Raw genomic sequence first — 13688 nt, forward strand, 5'->3', positions numbered from 1 at the left:
CAAGCGGTTCATGTCTGGAAACCTGCGTGAACAGATCTCTAAAGAGCTGTGTGAGGGCAGAATGGAACCGGCTGTATGGAGGTCAGCGAAGGCAGCAGATCTGATGGATGTTGGAGATCCTGAGCCAAGCCACCTTCCAAATTTGGCCACTCTGCGAAAAGCCAAACAAGAGAGAAAAGACTTGGAATTAGGAGATAAGGACCCCATTGCATCTCTGCAATTGTTAAAATATAGCGTTCCTCACAGTGGTAGCATCCGAGATATTGGACTGGACAGGTTTTTCTGTCACTACTGGAGTCAAACACAGATGCATGTTTATAAGACATTGTCAAAAAAATCTCCCCCAACTGTGTGTTTTGATGCAACCGGTTCAGTTGTGAAAAAACTGCTGAGACCAAATGGCAAATCTGGGCATATCTTCCTTTATCAAGGTATTCTGAAACAAAACAATTGCCCCAGTGTCCCAGTGGTGCAAATGCTGTCAGAGAAACACGATGTTAATGCCATCGCAAACTGGTTGACAGAATGGATTCGTGCAGGTGCACCTGTGCCAAAGGAAGCTGTGAGTGACTTTTCTCTGGCAATTCTGGGAGCTCTGGTCAAGGCTTTCACTCCTCATCCTGATCTGAAGTCCTACCTTAATGAATGCTTTCATGTCCTTCTTGGAACCCAGTCTGCCAAACTCCCCCCATGTTTTATCAGGGTTGATGTTGCGCACTGCATCAAGATGATATGCCAGTGGGACTGCCTGAAGAAGAAAACACATCGTGTTAAAGATTTCTTTGTCAGGTCATTAGGAAAACTTCTTCAGTCTCAATGTTTGGACCATGCAAAACAGCTCCTACGTGCTATCACTGTTGTGGCCCTCAGTGAGGCAGAAGGTGATGACAGTTCTGGAGCCCCTCTTCCCTCAGAAAGGTGCAAGAAATACCTGAAAGCCCAAATTGCTCAAGACTCCATCATCATTCCAGATGAACAGACGGAGGAAAGTGAGAGAGTGGATTCAGTGGATGAGATCCAGACAGACCTGCGACACTGGGTAACAGAAATATGTGAGGAGAGCAGGTCACTTGCTGCAGCAAACGGGGATAGAGATAATATTCACTTTCTCCCTGAGATTATTCCTCATACAGTGGGGCAAAAAAGTATTTAGTCAGCCACCGATTGTGCAAGTGCCCCCACCTAAAATGATGACAGAGGCCAGTAATTTGCACCAGAGGTACAGGTCAACTGTGAGAGACAGAATGTGAAAAAAAAAAAAATCCATGAATACACATGGTAGGATTTGTAAAGAATTTATTCGTAAATCAGGGTGGCAAATAAGTATTTGGTCACCTCAAACATGGAAAATCCCTGGCTCCCACAGACCTGTAACGTCTTCTGTAAGACGCTTTTCTGTCCCCCACTCGTTACCTGTATGAATGGCACCTGTTCGAACTCATCATCTGTATAAAAGACACCTGTCCACAGCCTCAAACAGTCAGACTCCAAACTCCGCCATGGCCAAGACCAAAGAGCTCTCGAAGGACACCAGGAAAAGTATTGTAGACCTGCACCAGGCTGGGAAGAGTGAATCTACAATAGGCAAGCAGCTTGGTGTGAAAAAAATCAACTGTGGGAGCAATCATCAGGAAATGGAAGACATACAAGACCACTGATAATCTCCCACGATCTGGGGCTCCACGCAAGATCTCATCCCGTGGAGTCAAAATGATCATGAGAACGGTGAGCAAAGATCCCAGAACCACACGGGGGGACCTGGTGAATGACCTGCAGAGAGCTGGGACCAAAGTAACAAAGGTCACCATCAGTAACACACTAAAACGGCAGGGAATCAGATCCCGCAGTGCCAGACGTGTTCCGCTGCTGAAGCCAGTGCATGTCCAGGCCCGTCTGAAGTTTGCCAGAGAGCACATGGATGATACAGCAGAGGATTGGGAGAATGTCATGTGGTCAGATGAAACCAAAGTAGAACTTTTTGGTATAAACTCAACTTGTCGTGTTTGGAGGACGAAGAATACCGAGTTGCATCCCAAGAACACCATACCTACTGTGAAGCATGGGGGTGGAAACATCATGCTATGGGGCTGTTTTTCTGCCAAGGGGACAGGACGACTGATCCGTGTTAAGGACAGAATGAATGGGGCCATGTATCGTGAGATTTTGAGCCAAAACCTCCTTCCATCAGTGAGAACTTTGAAGATGAAACGCGGCTGGGTCTTCCAACATGACAATGATCCAAAACACACCGCCCGGGCAACAAAGGAGTGGCTCCGTAAGAAGCATTTGAAAGTCCTGGAGTGGCCTAGCCAGTCTCCAGACCTCAACCCCATAGAAAATCTGTTGCGGGAGTTGAAAGTCCGTGTTGCTCGGCGACAGCCCCAAAACATCACTGCTCTGGAGAAGATCTGCATGGAGGAATGGGCCAAAATACCAGCTACTGTGTATGCAAACCTGGGGCCCGTTCTTCGTACCTCGCTAAGTAAGTTAGCCGGATTTGAATGTTGACGATTTCGCGTGATCTTGGATCGTTCGGTTCTCCGAAGCTCATCTGGGACTTGCTGTCATAGCAACAGATCCGTGAGCGTAAACCTGCTCGGGAGCAGGTTTACTTTATGTAAACAGGATTAGATTGCGGCCACTCAGGTATGTCCGCTGCAGTTATATGAAAGCAAGAGCGATATTTCGCCACTGTTTTACCATAAATAAATATTATCAATGTCACTAAAGATAATGCAGCATTTGATTCTTTTATTGATTTCATACAGATACATACAAGTCATTTCCTAAAAAAGGGAAATGTACTATTAATCATGCTATTACATGTAGTAGATCATGTCAGATGTAATTCATATTTTAGAGTAGTAATAGTAAATTACTACGTGCAATCAAGATGAGAGACCACGACTATAAAAGCGAAGGTGGATTTGGGAAGTCTGTCGCAGCCATGTCCTGTCCGTTTGTACGCGAGCAAGGAAGGTGCAAGATTGATAAGGAGAGTCTACAGAATTTAGCGTATATTGCGGGATAGACGGGATCCTTTAGCTCAGCGCGACGGTGTGCTCATAGAGAGATATCGATTCTCCCGTGAGGGTATTATTTACTTTCTTCCTCTCTCTCTCTCTCTCTCTCTCTATATATATATATATATATATATATATATATATATATATATATATATATATATATATATATATACACTTACTGTACTGTATATACTTACTCCCGACTTACTGTGCATGCTTCAGTCACCCCTTGCATGGGAACAGGTAAAAGTGATGGAGTGTTATGTCAAACACACAAAAACCCCACAATGTCAATAAATGTCACAGTACAAAAAGGGGTGTGACGAGGGGTGCAGGACCACCACCTGTCTTTATTTGCTCTGCCCTTTTCTTGGTTGCTGTTATAAACAAACAAACAGATTATTCCAGGGTCTCTTGTCATAGACTAAAAGCAATATAAGTGATAAATATTACCATTCTGTGGAATATTCTTATATTTCACTTTTACTTTTTCCCATGTTCTAGTGGGTCCTGTTGTGGCTCTAATGTGAAAGCGGATATGATGTAATATAATATAATGTGGTATAATATAATATCACATGATATAATGTAATATCATGGATCACTTACGAGTTTGATTTGTCAGCAACTTTCTGCCAGCCCTCTCTCCTTGCTTTTGCAGCCTTTGCAGTGTTCCCCTGCGTTTTAATTAAACTCTGAAACTCCTGATATCCCTCAATCAAGAGTTCTTGGTCTGCTGCCGTGAAATACTGTGCGCGCTCCTTCGACATCTTCGCCGACCAATCACAGGGTTGCCGATCAATGTTTCTACTATCGATGCGTAGCCCCTTTTAAGCCACCCAGTGATCTCAGATTACTTCATCCAGCTATACTAATCGTCAACAACAGGTGTGTTCGGAGAACCGGATTAGCGAGCTCAAAGTTAGCGCGATGATTTGATCTTGGATGTGTCATTTGATCTTGGATGTAGTAAGCGAGGTACGAAGAACGGGCCCCTGGTAAAGACCTATAGTAAACGTTTGGCCTCTGTTATTGCCAACAAAGGTTATGTTACAAAGTATTGAGTTGTATTTTTGTTATTGACCAAATACTTATTTGCCACCCTGATTTACGAATAAATTCTTTACAAATCCTACCATGTGTATTCATGGATTTTTTTTTCACATTCTGTCTCTCACAGTTGACGTGTACCTCTGGTGCAAATTACTGGCCTCTGTCATCATTTTAGGTGGGGGCACTTGCACAATCGGTGGCTGACTAAATACTTTTTTGCCCCACTGTATAATAAGACTGGCAAGTTACTTGCCACTCTGGACAGGAATAATGGTCCCTCTCTTCCAAAGCACCAGCATCACAGCAAGTTCAGCCACTGTTGAAGCTGAGTTCAAAAACATAAAACACGGACTTTTCAAACATGAAAACTTGCCTGTTCGAGTCGATCGCTTCATTGCTCGTCATCTTTCCTTCATCGAGGGAAATATGCGGATTTGTTCTGTGAAAGAAAAGGTCAAAGATGAGGCAACAGTGGGATCACTGAAAGTCACAGATGCCAATTCTGGATCCATGACGACTCACAGTGCAGAAGACAAAATAAAAATGGATGCTCACCCGTTTGTGGGATCTGATGCTGCCACAAACATTCTTCCGGCTGATGGGGATCCAGTTGAGAACGGGAGGGGCCTAGCTGTTCCACCCAAAAAAAGGAAGAGAACTTCCTACCTCTCTTCATGTACCGAATGGCTCCATGCAGATGAAACTTTTGGGGCCAAAAGAGTGAAGGTGGGATTATTAAAAAATGGAAACCTCCATCAGCCTATTAGACTAGGGGAATCGACAATCTCTGTGCTCAATACCTGTGCTTTTGATGCATTTTTTCAGTGCTTATGTTGTGCCTTCTGTGACAGCTCAACATTTCAAAATGCTGTTCTGAAAGACAGTGAAAACCCAGTCCTGCAGCTGGTGAAAGCCATTGCCACAGATGGTGTGACCCAACAAACCTACAGGAGGAGAGCAGAGCTGCTTAGTGTAATGTTTGAATCTGTCTCGTTGAGGTCTGGTGCGATCCAAATTGATGCTCAGTGCAATGTCTCCGCTGTAATTGCTAAGACAATGAGGAACATCTCAAGTGTTTATTTTACCAAACACTGCTCTTCACAGCACTGCTACCTCAGCAAAGGGATGACAAGGGAAGTGCCATTTGTTTCTCCTGCCATCTCTGTCCTCAAAGAGTCTGATATGGCTCATCTTGGCACTGCTGTGGAAGCAGGACTTGGCCTACCTGAGTCTACCTGCCTCAGGCCACTCTCCAATCCATCTCTGTGTCCATCAGAATTCAAAACAGAAGACAGCACCACAGGAAATGAGCTCTGTGCAGGGACAGTTACTCACAGCTACAACATTGGAGATATTGTGTGGATTGATACTGACCTTGCAAACCAAACAGAATTTCCACTGAACGAATTTCCCTCCAACCTGGTTCTCCAAGGAAAGTCGTTCACTTTGAGGGCATTAATTGCTTTCCACGGAAAGATGACCACTGATGGTTTGGGCCATTACACTGCATACTGCAGGAGAGCTCCGTGTGTGTGGGAGTGCTATGATGACCTGGGAAATGGAGTGACAGGAGCATCTGAAAAGAAAAAAATACAACCCCATGCTGCGTTATACACGGTATAATGAGTGCTGCCTGCATGTTTCTGTTTTATTTGGTTCATTACAGTTACATGTGTTCGAATGACTAGTGTGTGTTATCAGTAAGTTCAGTTTTGCACATAAAGTTAAAGTTCTAAATTAAAAATCGTTTAACACTCTTTTCTTTGTCAGTCTGATGCATATTTGCTTTTACACACCCATTCACCTGCAGTCAGGGGTCCATCCTTTTCGTAGCCTTGAAAGTAACCTAAAAAGAAAGCTTATAAATATCCAGTTGTTTTCTGTCAATAATTTTTCTGTATTTGTTGTGTCTTGACCTGGTGGCTTAAGTTAGGAAAGATGGGCAACCAACTTGAAAATTACAGTCATGTGGCTTTAGAGCCGCAGGTTGAACATCCTGGCCTAGGTGCTGTGGAATATTCAGTTTTCTACACGTAGGAAACAACCTATCAAAGCAAACACTTCATTTTTTCTGAGAGAGCTACATTAATAATAATGAACATATATAATTCAAAACAAAATCATAGAGGCCAACTGGATATGTAAAAATAATAATAATTTAGGTATACGTGAATCACTTCAAATGAAACTCAGTTTTGCCACAGAAAACTTTAGCCTACCTTGTGTACGTTTCTGCACTGGTAACAAAAGAAATATCGACCTTTCCGCTGAATAAATTGTGTTACTAAAGTGTAAACTAATTAAAGTTAATATGCAGCAAGCCTAGAAAAAGTGAACAGTCTTCTATAAAAGTGCAAAATTCCACAGCTGCTGAAACTCACTGCCACAGACACTGGTGTTATACAGCGTAGGCCGTAATAATTAAAATCATTATATCTCGGAAACCGTAGCAGCACAAACGCTAATTTTACCTGCACAAATCAGCACAAACGTAGCACTAAAAAAGTAGACCATTTTGGTTTGTTTTGGAGCAGTCTGGGGGGATGGTGACGTCATCAGCAAAAAATATAACTTTTAATATCTCGGAAACCGTAGCAGCACAAACGCTAATTTTACCTGCACAAATCAGCACAAACGTAGCACTAACCGCTCCGCCTATTTGCCTTTACGTTTCAAGTGGGTGGGGGGTCAGCTTCACTCTGCTAGAAGTAGCTGACTACATAAGTAATCTGGACGCTACAGCTTTAAGCAACTACGCGCGCTCCCGCGGACGGTAATCACAATCACTTTCTAGCACAACACCTGGGGTCCGTTCTTCGTACCTCGCTTACTGCATCCAAGATCAAATCATCGCGCTAACTTTGAGCTCGCTAATCCGGTTCTCCGAACACACCTGTTGTTGACGATTAGTATAGCTGGATGAAGTAATCTGAGATCACTGGGTGGTTTAAAAGGGGCTACGCATCGATAGTAGAAACATTGATCGGCAACCCTGTGATTGGTCGGCGAAGATGTCGAAGGAGCGCGCTCAGTATTTTACGGCAGCAGAGCAAGAACTCTTGATTGAGGGATTTCAGGAGTTTCAGAGTTTAATTAAAACGCAAGGGAACACTGCAAAGGCTGCAAAAGCAAGGAGAGAGGGCTGGCAGAAAGTTGCTGACAAATTAAACTCGTAAGTAATTTATTATATTATATTACATTATATCCTCTTTCACATTAGAGCCACAACAGGACCCACTAGAACATGGGAACAAGTAAAAGTGAAATATAAGAATATTCTACAGAATGGTAATATTTATCACTTATATTGCTTTTAGTCTCCTGAAAAGAGACCCTGAAATAATCTGTTTGTTTGTTTATAACAGCAACCAAGAAAAGGGCAGAGCAAATAAAGACAGGTGGTGGTCCTGCACCCCCTCGTCACACCCCGGCAGAGGAGCTGGCCCTAGGGTTGAATGCCACCAGACCCATTGTTGAGGGCATCCCTGGGGGCAGCTCTTCCTTAGACCAGCAGCCGAGGTGCAGTAGCAGCACCTTCATAACTGGTGCTATTTGTACAGTGTAAAATATTTGGTTGTTGCCTTAATTAAAATGCTTTTTGTACTGTGACATTTATTGACATTGTGGGTTTTTTTGTGTGTAGTTTTACGTAACACTCCATCACTTCTACCTGTTCCCATGCAAGGGGTGACTGAAGCATGCACAGTAAGTTGATGTATATATATATATATCCCGTCTATCCCGCAATATACGCTGAATTCTGAAAACTCTCCTTATCAATCTTGCACCTTCCGCAATGGGTTGCTCGCGTACAAACGGACAGGACATGGCTGCGACAGACTTCCCAAATCCACCTTCGCTCTATAGCCGTGGTCTCTCATCTTGATTGCACGTAGTAATTTACTATTAGGTACTACCCTGAAATATGAATTACAACTGACATAATCTACTACATGACATGGAATGATTAATAGTACATTTCCCTTTTTTTCGGAAATGACCTGTATGTATCTGTATGAAATCAATAAAAGAATCAAATGCTGCATTATCTTTAGTTACATTGATAATATTTATTTATGGTAAAACAGTGGCGAAATATCGCTGTTGCTTTCGTATAAATGCAGCGGACATACCTGAGTGGCCGCGATCTAATCTTGTTTACATAAAGTAAGCCTGCTGCAGAGCAGGTTTACGCTTACGGATCTGTTGCTATGACAGCAAGTCCCGGATGAGCTTCGGAGAACCGAATGATCCAAGATCACGCGAAATCGTCAACAATCAAATCCGGCTAACTTACTTAGCGAGGTACGAAGAACGGACCCCTGGAGCTAAGGGGGCAAAACAATCGCATGAGTGCTGCTGTTTGACTGAGGAAGAATAAAGTAGTCGTGGAAAGCCAATCACATGACCACTTCAAGACAAAGCAACAAGGTGATATATACCAGTTTATAAATTGTGTTGATAGGCCAAGTAAAACCAGAGTCATGATAAACAATATATATGCGGCGTTTTTTTTCCTCAATAGTTTCGTCACGTTTACTGTCTGGACAGCGCTAGCAAGCACTCTCTGCTTATGAGCAAAACAAAAAACAAAAAACGTGAAGTTTTAGGAGTGACGGAGAGAGAGATAGAGAGAGCAGAAAAAGAGAGAGAGCGAGTTTTGAGATGTGACAGATTTGTGACGTTTAGGGTATTTGGAGTGTGTAGTTAATGTGTTGTCTTGTGTAGTTAGTGTAGTGTTGTGGATAGTTTTGTGTTGTGTGTCAGAACAATGAGGCGACTGCTGTCTCCAGGTAGAAAAAGGAGGGATACACCTGCTGCTGTCAGACCTGCAGGTATCAGGCTGTGATGTTCTCCTTTATGGTGGACAGAAATTATTTTTTTGGAGTGGCACAAATAATTTGTGCGGCATCTTATTTAATGCAGAACAGCTGATTGTTTTGTAAATACTTTGAAATGGTTATTTAACAAAATCAAGGTAAAAGGTAAATGGATGCAAATAACTTTGTTGTTTGCAAAACGTGCGCATAGGATTTTAAAATTGACAATTTATATTTGCATTTAAAGTTATGAAATATATTCATTAAACATGTTTGTGGTTGTTACAGTAAAAAAACATAGCTTTTTCTACTCTGATTTTATGTTTTTTGTCTGATTTTAGATCAAATGTGTTAATACAGTATGTCAAAATGAAAACATAACTGTAAATTCAGACACGTGAGGTTGTGCTGAAAAGGATGAAACCAAACAAGGCAAAGTAAATAGTTTTTAAAGGTAAAATGTGGAGGGAAAATCAAAAGTAGTTAAAAATGGCCAATTATACCTTGGACCCCAGAGGGTTAAAAGTTTGTTTGTTTGTTTTTAAGTAAAGCAATAGTTACTTTTCAAGTAATTAATTACTTTTAGAATATTGTAACTCAGTTACTAACTCAGTTACTAACTAACTAAGTAACTATTAACTATAATTAATTACTCTTTCAAAGTAACTTGCCCAACACTGACCTATTCTGACTCTGTTACATGTTAACGTACCAAGGTTATACCTCATTATGTCAGCAGATGGTGCTATTGTACTGCTGTGGACCTACTAGAGAGCTACAGGCTCATCTCAGAAATAAATGAGCTTCAGCCTGAGGCGCCAATTAATCCCCAAGTACTGAAAAACGTAATTTCATCTTACCAGAGTGGTTCTAATAGAATGTAAGTTGAGTAACAACTGTTGGGCCGTGTTTTGAGATGATTGTGAGAGTGTTATTGTGTGGTATTTTGTTGTAATAAGCATCAGTGTATCATTTGCAGAATGCTAATATGTAGTAAGTATAGAGGCAATCTGCAACTTCAGAAAATTTATTGTAGAGTTTGTTCTAGGCTAACCAGACAATATTGAGTACATGAGTTAAGGGGAAAGCCTGTGATTTGATGAGCATGGCATTCACAGTTGTCTGCCACCATGTTGTACTTACGTTCTGGTAACGCCATGTTCAAGAGTAATGGTGTATAAGGCGCGAATGTTGTGGAAAGGTTGTGTAAATGTTAAATGGATTATTTTGGCTTTTGCTGTTATCCTTTAGCCATGAGTGTTTTGTTTAAGTTCTGCGTATGTAAATATGTAAAGTTATTTTGAATTAATTTGTATTTATTTTGCTTTTGAAAGAATCCTTTGTGTAACTGTTAAGGTTCAAAATATAGGGAAGTAAAAACAGGCGGAATGCAAGTAACCACACTGGTCCAAAGGGTAAAGACAATGATTTTAATGAAATGACACGCGTGGGAGAATGAGCGGACTCTATGAGCAGACAGCCCCAAAATCTCATCCTCCAAACATCAAAATACAGTTTTATATGCATCAGAGTATATTTTGTGACGCCCCCTCATTGCGTCAGTACATCAACTTCAAAACCACAAATGTTCTATTTGACAACTTGAGACACCATCAAAGTACACTGGCCTCCATCCTCTCCCCAGTGGTTTCCCGTAAGCCAGCTCAGCTCTGGCATCGTGCATCTGCTTCTTCATCAAACAGTCACAGGAAGCATGCTCAACTTTCACCTACACCCTAACAGTATGTGTATGTATGTGTGTGTATGTCTGTCTGTGCGTTTATTTTTTAATGAAATCTGTTATTTTATTTGACGAATGCTTGGGTTAATGTGATTTGTATTGTGTGTATGTTGAGTGAATGAATGGCCGCTAAGAAATAAATGAACTCCAGCCTGAGCAAGACGCTAACTTCAGTGTCCTCTCTATTAATCCAATTTTTATAATTGGCTCTGCAGTGGTCTCTAGTCTGTGCCACTTGCTGCCAGTCCAGATTTCTGCTAGGTCTGGAACAGGTAACAACTGGGGGCTCGTCCAGGATTGTCTAGTGACTCAGCATAGTGAAGTGCCTGCCAATTACCAGAACTGGTGTCCAAAGCTTCGGGGAAGGCTTCATTGAGTGTGTCATCCAGAGAGCCGGTCCCTGCCACTACGTGGTTATGTAATTGACCAGTGAACAGGTTTGTTGATATATAATGTAATGTAACTTATATGTACAGTGGGGTTTTTTTTAATGTTACATGGAGGCAGAATTGCTTATGAACAGTTTTTTTTATTTATGGTGAAGCAGAACGTCCTCCCTTCCTCGCTGGCTCTGTATCTGTCATTATGTCACACACTGATTCTCTATCTCTCGCCCAAAATAACCAAAACACAGCACAAATACTTCCATATAAACCACTGAATGAGGTGCTAAATGGAACAGACGTCACCAGTCACATGACTCTGTTCAGACGAATTAACTTGCTAGTCCATACTTGGTAACCTCCCCCCCTTAATTTAATTGTGATTAATATTTGCAATGGAAATTACACACAATATAAAAAATTACATATGATGTAGTAGAATTCTTTAAGGAAAAGAAGATCAGTATTTTAAGCACTTTTGTTTCATAATATCTGATAAGCTTCATACAGTTAAGCACAATCACAGGTGATGGTAGGAACTTAAATTTACCAGTAAATCACCCGTTCTCCCTTCATTACAACAGGGGTGTGAGGAATCAGCATTGGGTGGATGCTGGCTACTAATACAGGTGAACAGATTTATTTATTTATTTTTACATTTGTTATACACTATCTTCCTCTATGTCTCACACTTAATATCTTTCTGCTGTGAAGATAGTATATGCTGTCTCTTTCTAGTTCCTGTCAGGACTCTTGCTGCAGGGTTCTGTAGCACCATCAATGATGGCTCAGCTCATCTGTTAAAATGAGGGAATAGCTCGGTTTTTATGACGACTCAAAGAAAACAGGGCAAAAATTTACAGTCAAAAAAAGGTTTTGCTAAATGTTTTTAAACAGGTTAGAAATATAAAGTCATATAATGCATAAACAAAATAAATACACGAGAAAGCCACACCACAGTATAATTACTATAAACTACTCATCAGCAGCCTGTATATTTTCTTTTTTTTGGTCTAAAATGGTGGAAAGTCCACACTGGGTGATGGTGTAAACAGATTTATAGCCATAAAGTAGTAGCAAATACACACATGCATACACACATATTTCATAGTAATTTCTAGATTGCCTCGAGTGGAGTCACTGTGTGTTGCACTGCAGATCCACAGACACAGTGTTCCGTTTTATAAAGCCACACCTCTATTATGAAAATCCAGATCCAAATCATCAGGGGCAAGCCTGAACTCCCACCACAAGATGTCATTTCATCATTTGTTAAATAAATCCCAGCAAACACAATGATAGATTTCATAGGACCTGTCTCTGATACCGCTCCTAATAAATAATTTTGTTTGTGTTATGTTATTGTTTCCTGGTCTGCTGATGTGCAAGTGCCTCAAAGCTGCATTCTTTTAATGGCCAAAATATTTCTGGCTAGAAAGGACTTTGGCAGAAAAAATGAGACAGACTAGAGAAGAATAATCCGTTTATATTTATTATTTCATTGTAAGGTAACCATACAGTGGAAGCTGATTAAAAATTACTCAAAGTCTGTGCACAAAAGATGGATGTAAAATCTGCATTTTCTGCGTCTAAAAGATGCATTCTCTTTGATGACCAGCAGGGGGCAGCTGGCTGCAAAAGAATTTTATTGGCATAATTTCAGAGATATACCTGCTTCCGACTTATGAACTCAGTAAACAATTTCCAGGAGGACCTGCCTTGTGATTGACAGGTTGCTACCCCATGAGAATACAGTTTCCTCAGCTTCTAAGGTAGAGTTGAGCCAAGCTTGTCATGTTCTAATTTAATAAACAAGGTAAGCATAGCAAAGCTCAAGGCTTAAAATGATACTCCCAAAACCCATACATCCAGTTTTTCTAAATATGTGAATGAGCCTTCTGTTTTACATATTCTTTATATTTAATGTAGTTTTTTCTTACATCTGTTAAAATGATTTTTAAGTAAACGTTTAAAAAAAAACAGAAGAGAAAGGATAGGTAATACTAATGTTTCCAACAAAGCCCGGCCCCGAAATCTTCATCTAGTCAGAGTCACTGCTGCAGGAGCTGCTGGAGTCCTGGAGAAGAGACAGATGATATTTGGTGAATTCCTCATGCTGATTCTAGCTTCAGTTTTTTAACTCTTTTTGGCTCAGTGGTTAGGATGAGGGGTTTATCTTTTAACTTAGGACCTCAAAATAAACTTAAAATTGGCTTAAATGTGTATTTGCTGTCCTGCCACTTGATGATAACCTTTATGAATAACAGTATTTATTTCATTTATCTTTTTCAGGATGTATTACACAAACATGTCAAGCTTTACTTTCAGCTGAATACTTCCTGTTGTGGATCAAATCTGCACTGCTGCAGTATTCAGACTCACCCCGTGACAATCCCTCCCCTTCTTGTGGCAGAAGAGGTGCCTGTCTCTTATCTGTGTCTGCGCCTACACTTATCCAAATCCATCATCATAGCACAACACACCAATCTTCACTTTTGTATCTTCTCCTGTGGAGATGGACATGGGGGCCATGTGATGGTGGGGGACTTGATGGTGCCGTATTGGCGGTGGCCGTGGTCGTGGTGGTGCAGGTTGTGGTCGTGGTGGTGGACCTGGAATAAGTCATAAATATTTAGGATATTTTTTTTATCCTTTTTAAAATACA

General features: G+C 41.1%; 3 long non-coding RNA genes across 5 annotated transcripts in view; 1 reads left to right on the plus strand and 2 right to left on the minus strand.

Moving 5' to 3' along the window:
* Nucleotides 1-4309: 4309 nt before the first annotated feature.
* LOC120433606 lies at nt 4310-5877 on the minus strand. Of its 3 annotated transcripts, none has more exons than XR_005608661.1 (5): nt 5454-5877; nt 5193-5342; nt 4880-5023; nt 4635-4782; nt 4310-4518 (listed from the first exon to the last, which is right to left on the minus strand). It is a non-coding gene; the product is annotated as an uncharacterized LOC120433606 (long non-coding RNA). The 3 variants fall into 3 exon arrangements; XR_005608662.1 differs by having other exon boundaries at nt 5165-5342; XR_005608660.1 differs by having other exon boundaries at nt 4880-5342.
* A 3858-nt stretch (nt 5878-9735) lies between these two features.
* Nucleotides 9736-13688, plus strand: part of LOC120433478 — a 12442-nt gene continuing 8489 nt past the window's right edge. Inside the window, exons 1-2 of the long non-coding RNA XR_005608591.1 lie at nt 9736-11077; nt 11608-11652. This is a non-coding gene — a long non-coding RNA (uncharacterized LOC120433478). The remainder of the gene's footprint in view (nt 11078-11607; nt 11653-13688) is intronic.
* LOC116309445 overlaps nt 12249-13688 on the minus strand; it is a 1555-nt gene continuing 115 nt past the window's right edge. Inside the window, exons 2-3 of the long non-coding RNA XR_004198630.2 lie at nt 13406-13635; nt 12249-13100 (exon numbers count right to left, since the gene is read on the minus strand). This is a non-coding gene — a long non-coding RNA (uncharacterized LOC116309445). The remainder of the gene's footprint in view (nt 13101-13405; nt 13636-13688) is intronic.

This window comes from Oreochromis aureus, linkage group 16 (assembly GCF_013358895.1).
Source record: "Oreochromis aureus strain Israel breed Guangdong linkage group 16, ZZ_aureus, whole genome shotgun sequence".
NCBI lineage: Eukaryota > Metazoa > Chordata > Actinopteri > Cichliformes > Cichlidae > Oreochromis > Oreochromis aureus.